The sequence below is a fragment of the Alexandromys fortis genome, unplaced genomic scaffold (genome assembly GCF_014885135.2).
Source record: "Alexandromys fortis isolate MF-2015 unplaced genomic scaffold, M_Fortis_MF-2015_v1.1 scaffold_17, whole genome shotgun sequence".
NCBI classification, from domain to species: Eukaryota; Metazoa; Chordata; class Mammalia; order Rodentia; family Cricetidae; genus Alexandromys; species Alexandromys fortis.
In genome coordinates this window covers 5,347,168-5,366,250 of record NW_026067896.1, presented here as the reverse complement: position 1 = coordinate 5,366,250, position 19,083 = coordinate 5,347,168, and positions in this window count along the sequence as shown.

The window sequence follows — 19,083 nt, the reverse complement described above, 5'->3', positions numbered from 1 at the left end:
TCAGGATACTCATAATAACTCAGTTTATTGGGTGCATACAACATCCATGTATTATGTCTTTACATACACAGGCATGTGTCACTCAGCCTCATTAGGTGATCCTCTTCTTCTTATATGTGCTTCGCTGTGCATGATGTATGATCTCATGTGCGATTTAAAGCAGTCCTCTAATGTAGAACCCCCAGTTCCCTCCACTCTGTGGATGGAAAATGCTGAGGAATACTTTGTATCACCCTTTGTCGTTGGGCTTCCCAATATCTCAGGTCCGCGGAAGTCATCTCTCAGAGAATGCAAGGGTTAGGATACAGTCAGAACCCGAAAGTCTTTGGGGAAACTGCATGGTTTTTCTGTGCTTTGAATTCTTTCAGTGAAATGCATACAACAACAGCAGTCATCACACAGGATTGGTGAGATCAACTAAGTCACTGTCCCTGCGGTACTTTACATAGAACAGGCAGACATTAATTATATAAATTATATGCATATATGCTATTATTATTTGATCCCAGAGCCACTGGCTCATTTCTTATATGAACGGGACCTTCATCAGAATCTGAGTTGTGTAGGTGCTTTTCAAATTGCATGGACTTTGTATGGTAAACACACACCACACCACCACATCACCATTATCATCATTCTCAATGTTCAATAACTTTGAAACAAATTACTTAACAGTTAAAATAACAGTACTATAGTTTCTAGGTTTTGGGCCATAGCCAAAAAGTCCTGGTAGGTGGCTTCCTATGGGCTTCTTTCTCTTTGCAATGGGTGTAAGGAGAAAGGCTGCAGCTGCCTTGCCATTAAATGCAGAATTTGATTTTTTTTATTTTCTGAATCCCCCTCCCTGCCTTCCATGGGACAGTGAGACCAAAGGGGACAAGCATCCTGACTATACTGCTTAGGGCTGTCCCTACCACTTAGAGAAGTTCGTAAAATATAAAATGTGCTTATTAAATGTTTAATAAAGACACAAACCAATGAACAAAATCTTATGGTCACCGAACTCCTCTGCAGGGGTTTCACCACAGGCAGAAAGTAGAGGATGGGGGATAATCACTTAGCTCTGAGCAGAATCAGCATCACAGTTTACAGTAAAGACAAATACAGATGGGCTAACTCAGAGGAGCTGACGGCAAAGCGGTGTTCATGATTTTCTGATCCCAGACGAGCTGATAAATTCCTGAGTTTTCATGGTCAAATAGATTAGTGAGAATGCCAAGTGACACCATGGACATGTGACCCCTTCGTAAGGTGGAAGCTGCTGGCTGCGGGGGCTACTGGGAAAGAATTCTCTCAGGCCTATCATTCCGAAAGTACAGTTGGGGCATTGGTTTAATAAACCTGTCATTCTCTGGGGTGTTTCATGAACGGTTGCCGTCTCCACAGTCCTAAGTGACTGCTAGATTCCTTGTGGATGACGAATAAATGCAGATTGTGTGAGTCATAAAGCAGGGGTGTGGGGGGGGAAGCGGAAAACTGTCCCCAAGTCCCTAGGAGACAAAGAGAACTGGAATGCCCAGAGAAGTTTCAGAACTTCCCAATCACATAAGTCAGCCACACAGATGGCTCAACCAAAGAGATCAATTTGTCTGTCCATCAGCAGGACAAAGGGACAATCTCAAGTCACTTAATAAGACAAGAAAAGAGAAAAACAAGTTTCATTCTATCTAGAGTCACGTGAACACTTCCTTCACCAACCAGTTAGGGTAGTTTATTAATTCATCTGCTTATTCCTTCAACGAATAGAGAAGATACATACTCTCCTCCCTCTGCCAGGCTCTCTGCTTTGTACTGGCAGAAAGAAGTACAATGCATCCACTCCGAGCTCCAGCGGGAGAGACTGGTCAGTGGACACCTTGTGCCTTTGGCTCTAGGTTGGAACAAGCCTGATTTCTTATCGCATTATCAATTGTTTCATTAATTAAACTATAGTAGTCCACAAGGGGTAGCGTGTGTGTGTGTGTGTGTGAGCACGCGCTCCAACACATGTGTGCACACACATGCTTATATCACAGCACTCATGTGGATGCCAGAAAATAACTTCCATCCGTTGGGTTCCGGGGACTGACCTCCAGTTGTTGGGCCGGTAGCAAGCACTTCTACGGGCTGAGCTCTCTCACTGGTTAACTCACCGGACACAATATTTTCCAGCCCCTGTGTTGGCTGGCTGGTTTTCACAGTGGGTGGAACGGAAATGATGGGGCATGGGTCTTTGCATAAAGATGCAGAAGTGTCCTCCCTAACTTCGTTTTCTTCCTGCTGACTAGGATACCTAAACCACTGCTCCCTACAAAGAAAAGAGAAACTTTTTATTCTGGTGGCATTTTGAAATGTATTTGTCAAAGCCACTATCACTGCGCTAATATTAAAAGTATTCTAGGTAAAGAGTAGAAAATAAGGAAACTCACGGAAGCATGGTTTGTGTAAGGAGAATGAATAATCCCTGTTCTTCGGAGGATGAGTGTGGGAGGGAAGGAGATCAGCTGGAAAGGGAATTTGGACCTGTGAATGACAGACACCAAGTTTTAACTCTCAAGTAAACAGAGCTCTAGAGAAAAATCAGATATGTGATGTATATCTCATTTAAAGCCAATAGAATGTTTGCACTTCCTGTCTGAGCAAACGTCAGGAAAAATTATGAGTGTTGGATAACAAGTTGTTCTTAACTATTTTTTTTAAAAATCCCATGTTTAACCGCACTTGAAACATCAGGCTATCCATATTCATATATATGTGCACAAATACACGCATATGCATGTGTGTGCACAATCACATGCCCAGCCACAAAGAACTGACATGTAGACATATAGTCATGCCATACACACATAGAAGCAGCTCTGTGAACACACGTGAACTACTGGCATGCCTATGTGTGAAGTTGGATGCATATGCACATAAATATAATCCACACATAGAGCTTTACGCTAGCAATATTAGACACTGTGTGACCTTGTATAGAGACAATTATATAACTATGTATTCAGTTCTCAAATAGCGCCTGCTTTGATTGCTGACTTCCACATGTCATGGAGATGGAGAGTGGTGGCTTAGCGCATGCTCCCTGCCATGTTCTAAAGCCATTGTGAATCTAACTCCTCTTATTTGGCTCCAAGGAGAGCGTTAGTAATAGAAACAGTCTTATTCAAGGGAAGTCAGAAGGCACTTTTAAAAAAAATTGCATTTCCCTTTCGTTTCATGCTTAAAGCGCATTCCTTCACAGTGTCCACAAATGCCCCACCTCAGGTGGGTTCAGAAGGTTCCCAGAACTGCCAACAGATCTCCTCCAGTGAAAAAAACTTATGCAAAGGGCCGGCTGCTACCCAGAGGGATGTGACAGATGGCAGGGTCACCGTGCTGAGCTCAGATGGCTTACCCAGGTGGAGTGGGATCAGGGAGATGGAAGCAGAGCTCTGGAAATTATTCCTGGCCCACTTCACCTTCTCACACTGACAATCCCACACCCTTCTGAGCTGTGCATTTGGAGGCTGGGGGTCCCAGATGCGTGGTTTGATTTCTCTGAGAAAGAGCCACTTGGTGTGAACTCCTGCGGTACTGTTTCAAAGGGGGCGTTATTGTCACAGTGCTACAAATTGTACACAGTCCAATTTTCTTACCTTCGTGTGATGCTGTCTTTCAAATGGTAACCTCAGAGCCATCTCTAACTGGCACACGTAAGCCAACAACAGCTACCCCACAGCAAAAGCCCTCATGTGTCTGGCTTGCAGGAGGAGCAGCAAGAAAATGATCAGATCCAATCACATTTAACTTAAGATAATCAACACCTTCCCTATGAAATACACTACTTGTGGGGCCTCTCTTCTCCTAAGAGCCACAGAGAATGAGAAAGACAGTCAGTGTGACTCAAACTAGGAAAGTCTTGCTGAACACACCTAGAGCTGACCTTTGTCTTCAGAAGACAAAAATAGTGGCAAATCCTAGTGTGCTAACTCCACAGTTCCTTAGGTCAATGTTGGCAGCCATTCAGATTACAAAGCTGAAGATGTTTACTGCCAACAGGGAGGAATTCTGTTTATTCGTTTTTTTTTTTTTTCCACTAGTGAGAGACTGTCTACCACAGCCTCTCCATGTCCCACGGTGGCATCTTGTCTCTTTTATCACCAAAGTCACAGTGTTGCAAAAACAAATAAGTAACCAACTTCCAGGGTTCTAAGTAAAGAACACCTGTGTTAAACTGGCAATTGAAGTTGCTACTCAGTAGCCTTGTGACTTCCTTTCCTTCCCGGAGTTGAGCTGACCTTGAACCTGAACAATGTTCAGTAGATAAGGGTGAGGGAATGTTGGCACTGAGTATTTAAGAGATTTGGTATGGTTGGAATAGAATTCTTAGACTGGGAAAAGTTTGTCTACAGTTTTATAGTTGTTTATATTTTTATACTCAGCTCAGTAGCCTTCAAGCAGCTCAAAACCACAACGTTGCCGTCAGTGTGACCATATTCCACCCCAAGTGTTCCAAGTTCTATTCACAGGGACGCCTAAGAACTGACAAGATGCAAGACCTCAGAGGCTCACTGCCTTGGCTCTGCGAATATGAAGTGGTCTCATAAATCTGAATTTAAACAAACCTCTCTGGCAACTCTTGAAACTTAACCAGAAAGCAATAATTGAGTCAAAAGCGAACTTTAATGTCAATGTTTGAAATTTCCTTTTCTGCTCTAGGCAGGGTTGTTCTAGTATTGTATTTTGCTGAAGACAAATATTATTTTTTATCATGATGAAAGTTGAAAAGTAAGGATGAGTAAAAAGACATTATATAAAGGGAAAGACTAAGTACTTTATGCCAAATTCCCTACAGACAGAGGTGCCGAGGGAAGTACTTATGCAAGTGAATATTTCAGGGGAAAAGGAGAGAGAGATGGAGAAGGAATGAGAGGCTCTAGACAGACAGGTGATCTCTGCTGGAGTCTAGCTTCAGCCTCAGTCCATACAGAGTCTTATAAAAATGAACCATAGTATGTTATGCACCGCACTTTGAGGCCAAGGGTAAACTTTTTGTATCTCGTATAACTCAGTCATTTAGTTATGGGCTACCTCTGAAAATTTAGTTATGGGCTTCTGCTCTCGGCTGTCTGGTTCAGAGGCTTTCCTTCAGCTGAGAGCAGTCCTACAGAAGCAGCGGCAGCTGTCAGCTTGCAGAATCAACACTCCCAGCAAGCAAGGGAAGGTGGGGGACCACATACAACATCAGCTATGTTCGCTAACAAATACCAGTAGTTTGCTTCCTGTGGTATATACTACTGAAACACCACACTTCTGAATTCTGGAAATGCACAACTTTAGCAGGAGTGTCTGATCTGCTCCCTCCAGAATCCTGTCTTTATGAGAATGGAGGGATTAAGGCACAAAGAAAGACAATATGGACACAACAGACCACAGACCCAAGAGTTGAGTAGCCTTGAGCTCATCCCTACCTAGTACTCACATCAAGACTCTACGGTGCTGTCTAAAATCCCAGGGAACATAAATTTTCCTGTTTCTTAAACTTAAACACAGTACAAGACTACTATGAAATAAACAATAGAATTTAAACCATTAGTGTGGGATAAAGCGTGTCTTGGACAAATTAATGCAACTTGAATTCTCTATCTTGCCCAAGATGACTTAAATTATTCTGTCCAATAAATCTCTTCTGAAACCAAAGCTACACTTCAGCTTCAGTTTCTGCCACTGCTGCAGGGGTCTCACTTAGGAAGGGAGTGAGTGACTAGCAATAATGAGTCAGAGTTGGTTCTGGTAGCACTACATACTCATATAGGTACTCACAAACCTCTATGGTTACTGCTTCTAAAGACAATGAGCATCTGACAGTATTTTACTAAGCCGTAGAACTTTAGGAATCCTACCATTTCTCTTTCTTAAAATCAGGTCAGTTACCCGTCTGTATTTTGTAAGCTCTCATCATCATAATTTTCAAACAAATCCTAGCACCGTGATGCTCTGCTATTCCAGGCCTTTTTATTGAATAAATTCAACCCCTTACTTTAGTAAAACTAATGGAGTTTTCTTTACAGTTCGTTAGCTCGCTTGACTTGGGTCTCTAAGTCATCCCTGCTCGACAGTGTCTATCCTGGAGCTATTCACCCTGCTCAATATGCCATGGAAATTTTGTCTAAAGAATTTTGTCATTAATGTGGGTCATATAGATGGAAGAACTTGTGGATCAAGTTCTATGTTTGCTTCTTGCTTTCCAGAGAGCTTGCTTTCCCTGGGGTTGCACCGTTTGGAAGTGCACACTGAGCTCAGCCGTTCTTACATTTTTCTGCATCCCTCTCCTGACTCTGGCTGAGCCAGTGCTTTATTGCCCGTGTCTACAGATGCCCAGCATCTACAGGGTGTCTCTAGAGCAATTCTCTGTGGCTGAACTGTTGAGAGTAAATACTGTGTTTTTACTTCTCTAGTACGCTCATCGGTGATTAAATTGTTAGGATTTCTACTTTTCAAAGATTTCTGCTGAGCCACATGAACTTTTGCCTTCGCTGACCATGGAATGTGGCTTGCCCTTGCTGTAAACTCCAGGCAATCTATTTCCTAAAGCCTGAGATATCATGCTGCAGGTCTCCCACAATCCCCCTTCTCTCTCTTCCTCTCTCTGTCTCTCTCTCTCTCTTTTTCTCCCTCTCTCTCTCCCTCCCTCCCTCCCTCTGTCTCACTCTTTCCCCCTTCTCTCTCCCCCTCTCACTTTCTCTCCCTCCCCCACTCTCCCCAAATAATTTGACTGATTAATAGAAAGCTTCCTATGACACCCTTTGTTAAAACAGCTCCTTCGTAACCTGGTCCAGTACACTGTTCTCCACATTGTTTTCTTTGCTTGCCTCTTCATCTTTCTGAGTTGTCAGCAAATCTAAAGTTTATCAGATGACGTATGTCTGTGTGTATGTTTCTTTTTTTTTCTTTTTCTTTTTCAGAATAAGACAGTCACAGACATTCCAATGAGTGCATTTTCCCCTTTCTTCAAGGGCAGTTTTCTAATCTGCCTTTGGAAACCTTTACCCACATCCCTGTCTCTGTGTTGGTCTGCAGAATACCTCACGACTATCCCTTTTAATTCTCTCTATCTTACCCTCCCCAGGAGGAGAATTTGCAGTGTTCATTCTCTGTGCAGAAGGGAAAACTCTCCACACTGCAGCTGCCACCTGGGTTTCCAGAGGTTCATATGTACAAAGACTTTGAATGGTCCAGAGAGAAGGAGCTCGAAGGCCAAGAAAAAACACATCTTCTGACAAAGAGCCAGAAAGGTCACATCATTTTCTCTAGAAACTTCCCCACACCCAGTGATACCCTTTCTGCTCATGGTTGAACGAAAACATATGGCTATCTAATGAAAACAGAATTATTTGAAGAATTATGCAGTGAAACAGAAGGTTATTAAGAACAACTAATAATAGAACTCTGTCAGCCAAGCTGACGTGACATTGTCTCAGCTCCAAGGCTTACTAGCTGTGGGCATTATAACTCCTCTAGGCCAGATGTTTATACCTGTAGAATGGGACCATCACTAGTAAATTGTACTTGTGAAAAATTTCTTCTAAAAGTTATGGTACATATCTTTTAATGAATTAATTCACTTAATAAAAAAATTAACAATTGTTCACCCTGTACTAAGAAACATTCTAAACTGTAGACGGAGACTGTTCATTCGTTTCCCTGCTACCCAGACCTGAATAATCACACAGAAACTATATTAATTCCAACACTGTTTGGCCAATGGTTACTGAATACTTCTAGCTAGCTCTCACATCTTAAACCGTTTCTATTATTAAACCATTTATTAATCCAGTATCATCATGAGGCTGTGGCTTACCTAAGGTTTTGGCTGGTGTCTTTTTCCTTCAGCAGCTATATGATGTCTCTTTAACTCTGTTCTCTCTCTCTCTCTCTCTCTCTCTCTCTCTCTCTCTCTCTCTCTCTCTCTTCCAGCATGACTATATTCTACCCTGCTATAGGCCAAAGCAACTTCTTTATTAACCAATGCTAGTAAAACATTTATAGCACACAGAGGGGAATCCCACATCATCAGACATTTTCGTTAACAGCAGTGAGAAAATATAATGAACTTGTTCCTTTCTATAGAAGAGCATCAGGTGCAAAGTATAATGCCATGCATACATAAAACATGGACAAGCCTAGAAGTGGCCATGCAAACTCTGGGACCAAGGAACTGGCTGCACACATGGGAGACAGCCACATGAGTCTAGATGATGATAAAGGCTTCTCCAAAGTGTCCAATCCTGCCCGACCTGAGCCAGAGTGATGTGGAGGTACCAGCAATTCAAAACCACGGGAGGAGTCCTGGAGACGGGTCTAAGCGAGATAAACGACTTTGAAAGGCAAACATTTCCTATGAGGATGCTCTGGTCAAGCGTTTGATCTGACTATATATATCTTCTATTTGGAGCCTGATTGACTTTCATTTAAAAACCAAAAGATGGCTCTTGGTCATCCCTTGTAGCATGAGCCCATCAATCGCGAGTTCTTAAGCTTTCTCAACGTGCAAGTTGATGTTTTCCACGTCCATGTTTTATCGCCGAGCGACTGTGGCTGAACGCCACACAGATGAATTTGACTCTGCAAAGCCTGCCCTTTCAATTATCTGTGAAACGCGCCTCTTTACACCCAACCTGCTGACAAAAACGAGAAAGCAAACAAATGAGATGAGTCTCAGTGAAGACACAGGAAGCCGGGAGAGGGGAGCATCTAACTGGAGGAGCATGGGAGAATGTTTAAAGTGAGTCTCGGAGCAGCGATAAGGACGAAGATGATGCTATCTCTTGGATAGAAGAAGCCATTAAAATACACCAGAGTGTCTTCAATCACTTAATCAGAAAGCCCTTTTCCTGAGAACTGTCTTCTGTCTGTGGGCCATGGACAAACATAAATATTTTGGACTTCCTGCACCCTTCACCCTGATAATGGGCCCTTAACTGTAAGCTCTTCCCACCTCCAAGAAAGCTCAAAACAATGATAAACATGAAAGACAGACATGGAGCCCTTTCCAGATGAATTATTGAATCCCACAAAGAGGTTTTCAGTACTATTCCTTTGTCTAGGTTCTTAATCTTTTTTAAGGGACATTTTTAGATTGTGTGCCCATAATTAAACATGAACAAATAAGAGTTGAACTCAGATAAAAAAAAAAAAAAACCTTTCCAGGAATATTTCTCTCAGTAGGCCACAAAATTCTAACCTCCCATGCATAACTTCTCAGTCTTAAAAAGGAGATTTGGTAGGATGCTGAGAAATATTTATTTAAATTTTGACTCTGATTTTGAAAGACAATAAGAGCAACTATGTGCAGACAATTCTTAAGAAAATAATTTATGTCAAAATTAAAAAAGGTTTAAAATGCCTATATTAACACTACATTAGCAACTCTTTACAAAGAAAGACGAAAAAGCTATGAAGTCTTAAAGATTACAATTAAAACGAATAGTTCAACAGAAGCTTGTTTTACTGCTATAAGAATGAAGTTTCACAAAATGTTTGGACCCTTGTGTGATTTTAAATAACATTTTCTGGATCCAAACAGAGATGTGTCAATCATTTGAATCATAATAAGCCAGACATTCTCTTTTGTGTTAAATAAATAAACTGAAGCAAAATTCTTCTTGGGCAAAGGTGAAATTAAGTTTAAGTGACCATATTCATGAATAAAATTACTAGGAAACACAATTAAATGCATTTTTGCTACCATTATAATGACAATTTTTCCATTATACCTATATTTTAATTTATAATTGGAAATTGAAATCCTGGTACTCAGATTGATCCCATCCGGAGCCTTCCTTTGAAGTTTGACCTTAGAATTTGTGCAATAATATCAAGTAGATGATAAAATTACAGAGGAAATTGTGTAATAATAACACTGCTATGGGGATCTTGACTGGCATGGCCATGATTCTTGTATCTCAATCTGTCCTTGCTTTACATATGAAAATAATAGGCCTATCTATTTGAACCTCATGCAATCAGAGTGTTCAAATACCGATCTTGCTTAATTAAATGGCAAGACCCAACGGGAAGGCTCCAAGCAACACAAAAAAATTTTCTTGTTTCTCTTTCCAAAATGACATGGACTCTGAGTAGCTTAGGTCCAGTAACAGCAAGCCAGTGAATAATGGATGTCTTGTGAGATAACTCAGGGCTTTAAAAGGACTTGGCTATCATTCACATCTGAGAGAAGCTGCTATTATTGCTCTTACTGACCTAATGTGTGCTCATGGCTGAGGAGCATCATTCCTTATAATAACTGGAGAAATGGCTTTACCTGGATAAAGCCATTAGAAAGGTGGTCATCTACACTGTCCCCTGACCAAGGATGCTGCTTCTCATCAGATGTGCTCCCACGGAGCTACAACAAAATTTGGCACTAAATTTCAAGATAATGGCGGTCGAGTAGGACTTTATTCTCGGCTTTGGTTGTGCCCTCCCTACTGATTCCAACAAAATAAAAATGGCTGAGCCTGCTGGAGAATTTGGAATAAATGAACTGGGGTTGTTGATATTTTATTTCATTTGTGTAGAAGTCGGGGAGCAAGCGGGGAGAAGGTAGCAGGCAAGGGGGAGGCATGTCCTTTGAACAGTAGTCTTTGGAAGGAATTCTCTGGTTTAAAAGGAGCAGAGCGGTTGCCTCCCGTGTTTGTCTGCCATAAAGAAATAAACAAACGCTGCGTCGGGTGAATCGCATCAAAATCTCAAGACAATTCCAAGACGAACCAACCGGGAGAGCGAATGACCTCTTCATCTGGGTGATAAAGTTCCACCAAAATATTCTCTGGGCCCGAGACGTGATTCATTAGAAATATGTGCGTGGCGTGGTGCTCCCCTCTCTATCTGGCAGAGTCCGGTCTGCGCACTGATAAGAAGCAAATGCAAATGTCCTGATAAGAACTGAATGCAAATATTTATGATATGATATTCCCTGGGAATTATGTGCAGATAAAACAAAGTGTATTATTTTCCTGCTTCTCTTTCAGGTTTGCCAAAATGCCCTTTTTCGCTTTTGGAATTTGCATTTCTTCAAAATTGATTCGGCTTGCGTATTATGTTAAGCTATTTGTTTGCTAAGGATGGTAATTAGTTACTGTAATTACAGCAATGACAGTTGCTAAATTGTTTTTAAAGCATTACAGTGAGCCTGTGCCAGAAGATTGCAGCATTTTTTTGGATTTAAGCAGAGGCTGGAAAAACTCCCACTCTGGGGCCAGCATGGGATTTTCAACTACAAAGCTGCTTTTCCTGATTGAAATTGTTTTTAAAGAAATCATTAATTTGCATTGATTGCAGGTGCTAACTTTACACTTCGGTTTAGTCGCATATCACAGAAATATTAGTGATAGTGGGCCTGGGTATAAAGGAGACACAAGGAGACATACGTCGTAAATAAAAGTGAAAGCTGATACCACAGGAATGATGGTCTAACTATTACTTGGAGCCTGTTAATTAAACTTTTTAGCTTGTTTTTAGATAAATTAAAAACAATTAAAAATGTTTCTCTGAAAGTCATTCCCAAACTTTTCTTAGCACTCCTAGCTAAAAGGAATAATCTAAAAAAAAGGACAATTTTGTCACCTTCTACTTTTGACATAAAGAAAAAAAGTAATGAGAAAAATTGTTTACCCAATACTTTTCTCCAGTTTAAATTAAAAGAAAGTAATGAAGGATAAAATGAAGGTATAGGATATGTCTGAGATGGCTCATATGATTTATGTTTTATTAGTTGTGCCTCAGAGGTTAAAGGTGGAAGCACAGTTTTCTATATCATCCTTTATCCTAAGAATGTCTTCTAGCCGGGCAGTGGTGGCACACACCTTTAATCCCAGCACTAGGGAGGCAGAGGCAGAAGGATCTCTGTGAGTTCGAGGCCAGCCTAGTCTACAGAGTGAGTTCCAGGACAGGCTTCAAAGCTACAGAAAAACCCTGTCTCGAAAAACAAAGCAACAACAAGAACAACAAAATGTCTTCTAGCTGTACTCTCTAAAGTCAAGGGGACCTGTTTGTCCCTGGTCATTTAAAATAAGGAATAATAGCCAGTGAGAATGCAGACTTTGAGGTTACAGATTTTTATATTCATTTATTCACATTCACAAATGCTTCATAAATAAATTTGAAGAAAAAAAATGTTCCTTTCGCTTTAATGTTGACCTTCCTCTGCTGGAAGAAAGCTAACTACTCTAGCAGAAATAAAGCCCCGAGCAGATAACAAAGAGGCCTTCTGAAATTCCAGGCACTGTGTTAAGTGTGTGGCATGCATGCACTCAGCCGCTTTCAAGGAATTATTGTTGTCTCTGTTTCATACAAGGAAATACTAAGACTCAGATATATTAGAAGATTGCCCAACCCCAACTGCTAAGGGGGTAAGCGATGTGTCATGACCTTTAAGGACCACATTTAGAGCATCAAATATCTAGTACTGAAGTATACAAAATATAACCAAGAAATATTTCTCTTATGTAAAAGCATTGAAATACTGAATTAAACAAAGAGCAGTACAAAAATTACTTTGATATCAATACCCCAGAAAATACTTCATAATTTCTATGGATGTTTTCAGTCAGACAAACTCAAGTGAGAAGCGTTTTCTTTGCAGGTTCAATATTCACACAAGAAAACTACAGTTTAACGTTTTTCTCTTATGTATGTCTGGAGAAGTAATAATCCCCTTTTCCCACACTTGGAGGCTCTGACTCAACAGTTACTCTGTCTTCTGCTTCTAGCCCATACTACGGGCTTCCCGTCTAGATTTCACTTGTCTCATTGTATCCAACTTTGTAGCTTGTCCTTGATCCTCGTTCCCAAAGCATTTAAAGGCAATAGCTGCATAGGTATTGCTTCGTACCATCAATCAATCAAAACAGCCAAGAAAATCTTATTTCCTTAGGGGACAAATACTGGCAAATTTTCAGAGGAAGAGAAACACATGGGCTCACACCCCACCCCCACATTTCTCTAACCCCAACTCCAATCTGCAAACATATCAGAGTCAATTTAACTAAACTGTGTGAGATCAAAGAGGAGCTCTGGAGAGTGTGAAGTCAGGCTTCAAATATCAGCTGAGCACAGTTTGGTTACAGAAAGGAAAGCATGCCTCCTGGAGTGAGGCACCTTTCTTGTCCAGACATTCAAAGGGTGTTATTCATTACTAAGTTTATGGTACCCGCACTGGGAGCGCGGTTCATGACTTCAGAATGTCTGCCGGGTTTATAGGGACGCTCCCTTGTCAGTACTTTTTCACAACAGATTTGGTCTGGGTGAATAGAAACTAGCTCATTAGTCAGTCTGGAGCTGGGTTTGGTTACAGGATGGCTGTAAACACTGACCCCGGACCCCAGCCCTTTCGAAACTCTCACTTAAGTTTCACCATTAAGAAGACAATTTATTTTGAGCTGCAATGTAACCAAATTCCGCAGAGGCAGAGAAAACTGTGATATATTAGTATCAAAGCAAGCAAGAAGAACAGAACTTTGGAAGGTAGTGTGGTATACTATAAAGTGATGTGCAAAGAGTTGAGAGGACATCTACACACTCATGTGTATTGAAAACTCTTGTATTCAAGTTCCGGATCACAAAATGAGGGTCCAGCAACATTAAGAGCCATTAAAAGCTCTTGCCACCAGCCTGAAGAACTGTGTTCATTCCTTTGGGACCCACAAGATGGAAAGAGAGAACAGGCTAGGAACTCGTCCTGATTTCCACATACATACTACAGCACCCAGACACATGCTCACATGCACACAAATACATACACACATACACAGCTAAGTAAACAAATATATAAATATAATCTTCATTTAAAAATGGGAACAAGCTGGCATAAAGGTGGTGTGGGAGGTCCTTCTGTCTGTATGTTGCTTTTATTGGTTAATGAATAGAGAACTGCTTTGGACCTATAGCAGGGCAGAACTTAGCTAGGCAGGGAAAACTAAGATGATTGCTGGGAGGAAGAAGGGCAGAGTCAGACAGAAGCCATGGAGTTGCTGCCAGAGTCAGTTATGCCAAAACTGCTGGTAAGCCACTGCCATGTGGCAATACACAGATCAATAGAAATGGGTTAAATTAATATGTAAGAGTTAGCTAATAAGAAGCTTGAGCTAATGGGCCAAGCAGTGATTTAATTATTACAGTTCCTGTGTGATTATTTCAGGTCTAAGCTAGCCAGGCAGCCAGGAACCAATAAGCAGCCCTCCTTGCAACAAATTGGCACACCAATATGGGAAACTACTACATCCACATAAAACCTGAGAGGGCTTGAAAAGGAATTCTAGACACTAAAAAACAAGTTTAACCAATTTTTTTTTCCAAATGGGCTTTACTCATCTAATAAGAAACAAACCAGCAATCTGTGGATGAATAAAAACTGTTTTTGAATCATACATATTTTATAAGGTTACTTAAACGAAACCATTGTTCACCTTCCTAATTCAAGTCAGGAAAAGGTCTCTTACTTCAGATTTCAGCCTATTTGGAACTACACTGAATCTGAGAATCTCAGGCTAAATGATGCCTGGGAAAGGCATCCTCACATACATTAACACTGAGGAATTGAGGTAGCACTAAAGCTAGTGAAAGTCTATTTACATTTCTAAGTCAAGGTCAAGCACAAGTTCCCTTGTGATTGAAAGTAGACGTTCACTAGAAGGGATAGATTCCATAGCTTCTCACTAGGGCAACTTCCTGGACCACCGATGCATTTGTACTTCTCAGGGACAACCACCAAGGATAACTGACCCAGCCAGCAGCCGCCAGCCAGCACTGAACTTATTTTATTGACAAAATGAAACAAACAAAAAACATTTGAGTTTCTAGAAAAAAATATATTTCTATCCACTTAATTAAATAAATACTTGCACATATTTTAATACTTATTCAAAGGGCCATGCCCTGGTAGGGTTGCATTTAAACCCTAACAAGCATTCATTCTTGATCTGCCTAAAGCTTGTTCTCCATCATTTTGCGTTCTGCTCCACAATACTCAGCTGCCGTGAGGCTTTCTGTACCTGGAAGGAGGTCACAGTCACTAAAGCGCATGTAATGAATTGTGTCTCTAGAGAGAGCTCCCTGCCCCTCCTAACATGCTGTTGAAATATCTGCTCAATGTGGCAGCACACTCTCCAGAGCTCTGAGTAGTAACTATGAAGTGCATGCATGATAAAGAAATACTATCAATACCTCTACCTGAATTAAAGAAGTTGAATCATATTTAATAGTTTGCCTGCAATATATATTTAAATGTATTTAATATTTCTATGACTACTAGTTGCTATACTCTCATGAGCATAGATATAAAAATTCTCAAAAAATTAACAAATCTCACTCAATCACATATAAATGGATGCTTCCAACCTAAATGAAGAGGCCTATGGAATGAAAAAAAAAAAAAAAAGGACTCCACAAGAAAGTCAGACCTGTTCAAAATATGTAAATCTGCTTTGGCATTAGAAAACCAAGCAACATAATCCACCACAAGAAAATAGATGTGTTTCCAGAGGTGGTACATCAACCCATCTCAAAGTGTTTGTGTCCTACCTATATAAGCCATAACACATATATAATGTTCAAGAGCTGTTTGCACAATTTTGTTCAGTGTGAATATACCTACTTCAAATTAACTTTATGCATAGTTAAGAACCTTTAAATGTCAGACATAAAATTTTGGACTGAAACGAGTGTAGTGCCTTTGCTGTGAGCTATTCTCCTTCTGTGTTTTTCCCTCTCCTTTTTGCACTAAGCATCTTCTTGCTGCTCTAGAATATGTGAAGGCTGCTTCCTACCTGAACATCCTGATATTCCGTCCACCTAGAGAAGTTTTTCCCAGACACCGTACATCCACCCATACCTCTTTTCATTCTTTGCTCAAATATCACCAGGAAACTGACCGTGACCACTGTGTTAAAAAGTGTACCCTACTAGTAAGTCTTCATTTTCACATGAAGGACATGCCACCTGTATTTTATAATTTACTTATCCATTGTGATAGTCTGATTCACATTGATTAATCAGTTAATACTTGGGATAATCCACCTATGAAGAGAAAATATTTTGGCTCACAGATTTTAGAAGTTTCAGTTTATGATCAGTTGTTCCTGCCACATTTCACAACACTACACATGATGGTGAGGTGTGAAGTCAAGCAAACTTTCCACCTATTTCCCAGATAAGAGAGAGAAAAGGAAGAGCCAAGGTCCCTCAAAATGGCAAGACTGAAAGCTACTACCTCTTTTCTCTCTCTCTCTCCCTCTCCCTCTCTCTCTCTCTCTCTCTCTCTCTCTCTCTCTCTCTCTCTCCTTCCCTCCTTCTTCTCTCTTCTTCCCTCCCTCTAAGTTATATCTACAGATAGGAAAACTTGCTATCACATGGTTTGGGTTCATCTTAAGGTTGTGACCTTTCACAAGGCCATGATTTTGGAAAGGGGAAAAGTACCAGTTGGACATGTGGATGATGCTAATGTTTGGAATTTGTTCTCAGCCCACATCTTACAGTCTGAGAACAATGTGTTCTTGGCAATGGATTCACTGCCTCTGATGAAGAGGGGGAAGGATAACTCATCGGCAATCTTGCCAAGCTGACAAAGATGGCCCTGATCAAAAGCAGCACCCGTTATATATGAAAATTAGTATCATACAGATCAAAACTGTTACAAGAAGTACAATCATATTAGAAATCCTACAAGTTTATTTTTGAAGGAATAATGCAGAGGATGAAATCAATATTTCTATCTCATATACCACACAGTAATTTTATAAATAACGAGGTATGCTACAGACTTAATACGTTTAAAAGGATTGAAATCATACCAAGTATGTTCGCTGATCACAGTCGTGTTAAATAGCAATCAACAACAGAGGCAAATTTGGCAATGCATAAATACTCAGAAATTAAACAACAGATTTTTAAGTAACCCATGGGTCAAAGAAGAAGTTAAATGAAAAATTAAAAAGTATTTTGATTTATCTGGAAATAAATTTACATGGAACAAATACTAAAGCAAGCTCGAAATATTTACAAATTAGCATTACAAACAATAGCTAAGTGCGTTTGTGGTGTTTACTATGTGCCTTGTGTTCGGCACATGCTTTCATCTTTAACACCCATAACATGCTTAAGGAGTACACCAACCACTTCTACCTGTTGAAAATGACAAATATTGGAGCACAGGCCACACCCTGAGGAAGTGATGGACGGACAGGTGCTTCTGACACCAAACACTTGTTTTCAGTCTATAAAACATGCTGCCGAGGGAAAATACTTAGGATTACTACGTAAGTTTGTTCAAGACTCAGTAAATAAGTGAGGGCATACCACCAAAAGAAGGAGTGGCTCTTGTTTTCAAGAAGGTTCCCTTTATTTTTTTAATTCCATCTTCCTAACACACACAGACACAGACACATAAACACAGGCTCACACTCACATACACACGGACACAGATACACACATGCTCACCCACATTCACATATAAACACCATGCGCACACACACACACACACACAAAATGCATACCACACATGTTCCAGTTTGAAGGAAAACATTTTTAGAGATTGATTCCAAAATACCTTAGAATAAAGAAGTGTTTATTGAAAGGCCACTGTCCATAAAATAAAAAGATAAATAAGATATCCTGTACTCTCAGGAAGAATCTTCTAGAAACTGGTGGGTAAAGACAGAATTACTATCTTTGAACAGGGTTACTTAGAACAGATTTTGAATAACAGATTGTTGTTATGCTGGCTAATTTTATGTCAGCGTGACACAAGCTAAAGTCATCTGAGAGGAGGGAGTCTCAATTAAGAAAATGTCTCCATAAAATTGGGCTGTAGGCAAGCCTGTGGGGCATTTTCTTAGGCAGTGATTGATGGGAAACCGCCTGTCATTCTGGGTGGGTGGTGCCATCCCTGGCTGGTAGCTATGGATGCTACAAGAAGGCAGACTGGGCAAGCCATAAAGAGCAAGCCAATAAACAGCATCCTCCATGCCCTCTGCATCAGTTCCTGACGCAGGTCCCTGCCTCCTTTGAGTTCCTGCCCTGACTTCCTTTGACGGTGAACTGTGGTATGGAAGTGTAACCTGAATAAATCCTTCCATCCCCAAGTTGCTTTTTCTTCACAGTATCTCACTAAAGCAATAGAAGCTCTCAGACAGCTTCATGTAAAAAGTTTACCAGGAAGTGTTCCCAGGGGAACTGTATACAATAGAATGAGGGCCTTTCTCAGTCCTGACGATAAAGGACTTTTACAAAGAAACCTTATGTTCAAAGTTTCACAGAGAGAAATGTCTGTTTCTACATGATAGAAGCCAGTAAACCGATGGAGGAAGTTGACTTTTGGACGTAAGCAAGGAGCATGTGATCCTATTCGTGAAAGGTTACAGTGACACCAAGAACAAATTTTCTAAAGACCCCAGAATGCTAGAGTAGCTTTTATTCAATCTACCTTTCCATCTTTAGAGCTCTTCTGTAAGAAGCGTATTCTTAGAGAAGAAGTTTTAATAAAGCTCATTTTCGACAGCATTGACAAAGGAAATAAATTTGTTCTGACAAACACGGACTGTGGGAGGAACGAAAGCAGTGACAGGTCTATAAATTCAGACTTCAACTGGATTTTCATAAAATTTACATTACAATTTGAAATCGGATTTATGCAACAGTAAATGAAAAAAAATCCTTAAAATGTATGTGATATTTCAACTTCTTTGCTGATGGATGCCAGGTCTGTCATCTCCTCACAACATCTTCCCTGAGGTCCAGATTTGTGTGCCAGGCTGTCACTCATTCGTCTCTGATAGTCCATGAGCATCCAGGGCTTGGTGAGTGGGAGTGGAGTAGGTACATTACCTTCACACCCAAGCATGGCCTTTCTTCAAGGGTTCCCATCTCTACCAACAACCCTCCACATGCCGAGCCAAAAGTGTCTCTCTCCTCTACAGGCTGAATCTCTTCACATCATGTCTTATTCTTTTCGCCGTTACTGCTACCATATCATTTAAAGAGTTGTGTTCCTAATTTTTGGCCACGTTGATTTCTTCAGGACTCATAATATCACTTAGCTAGAAACAGTTGAGGTCTTTCCCATAGAAA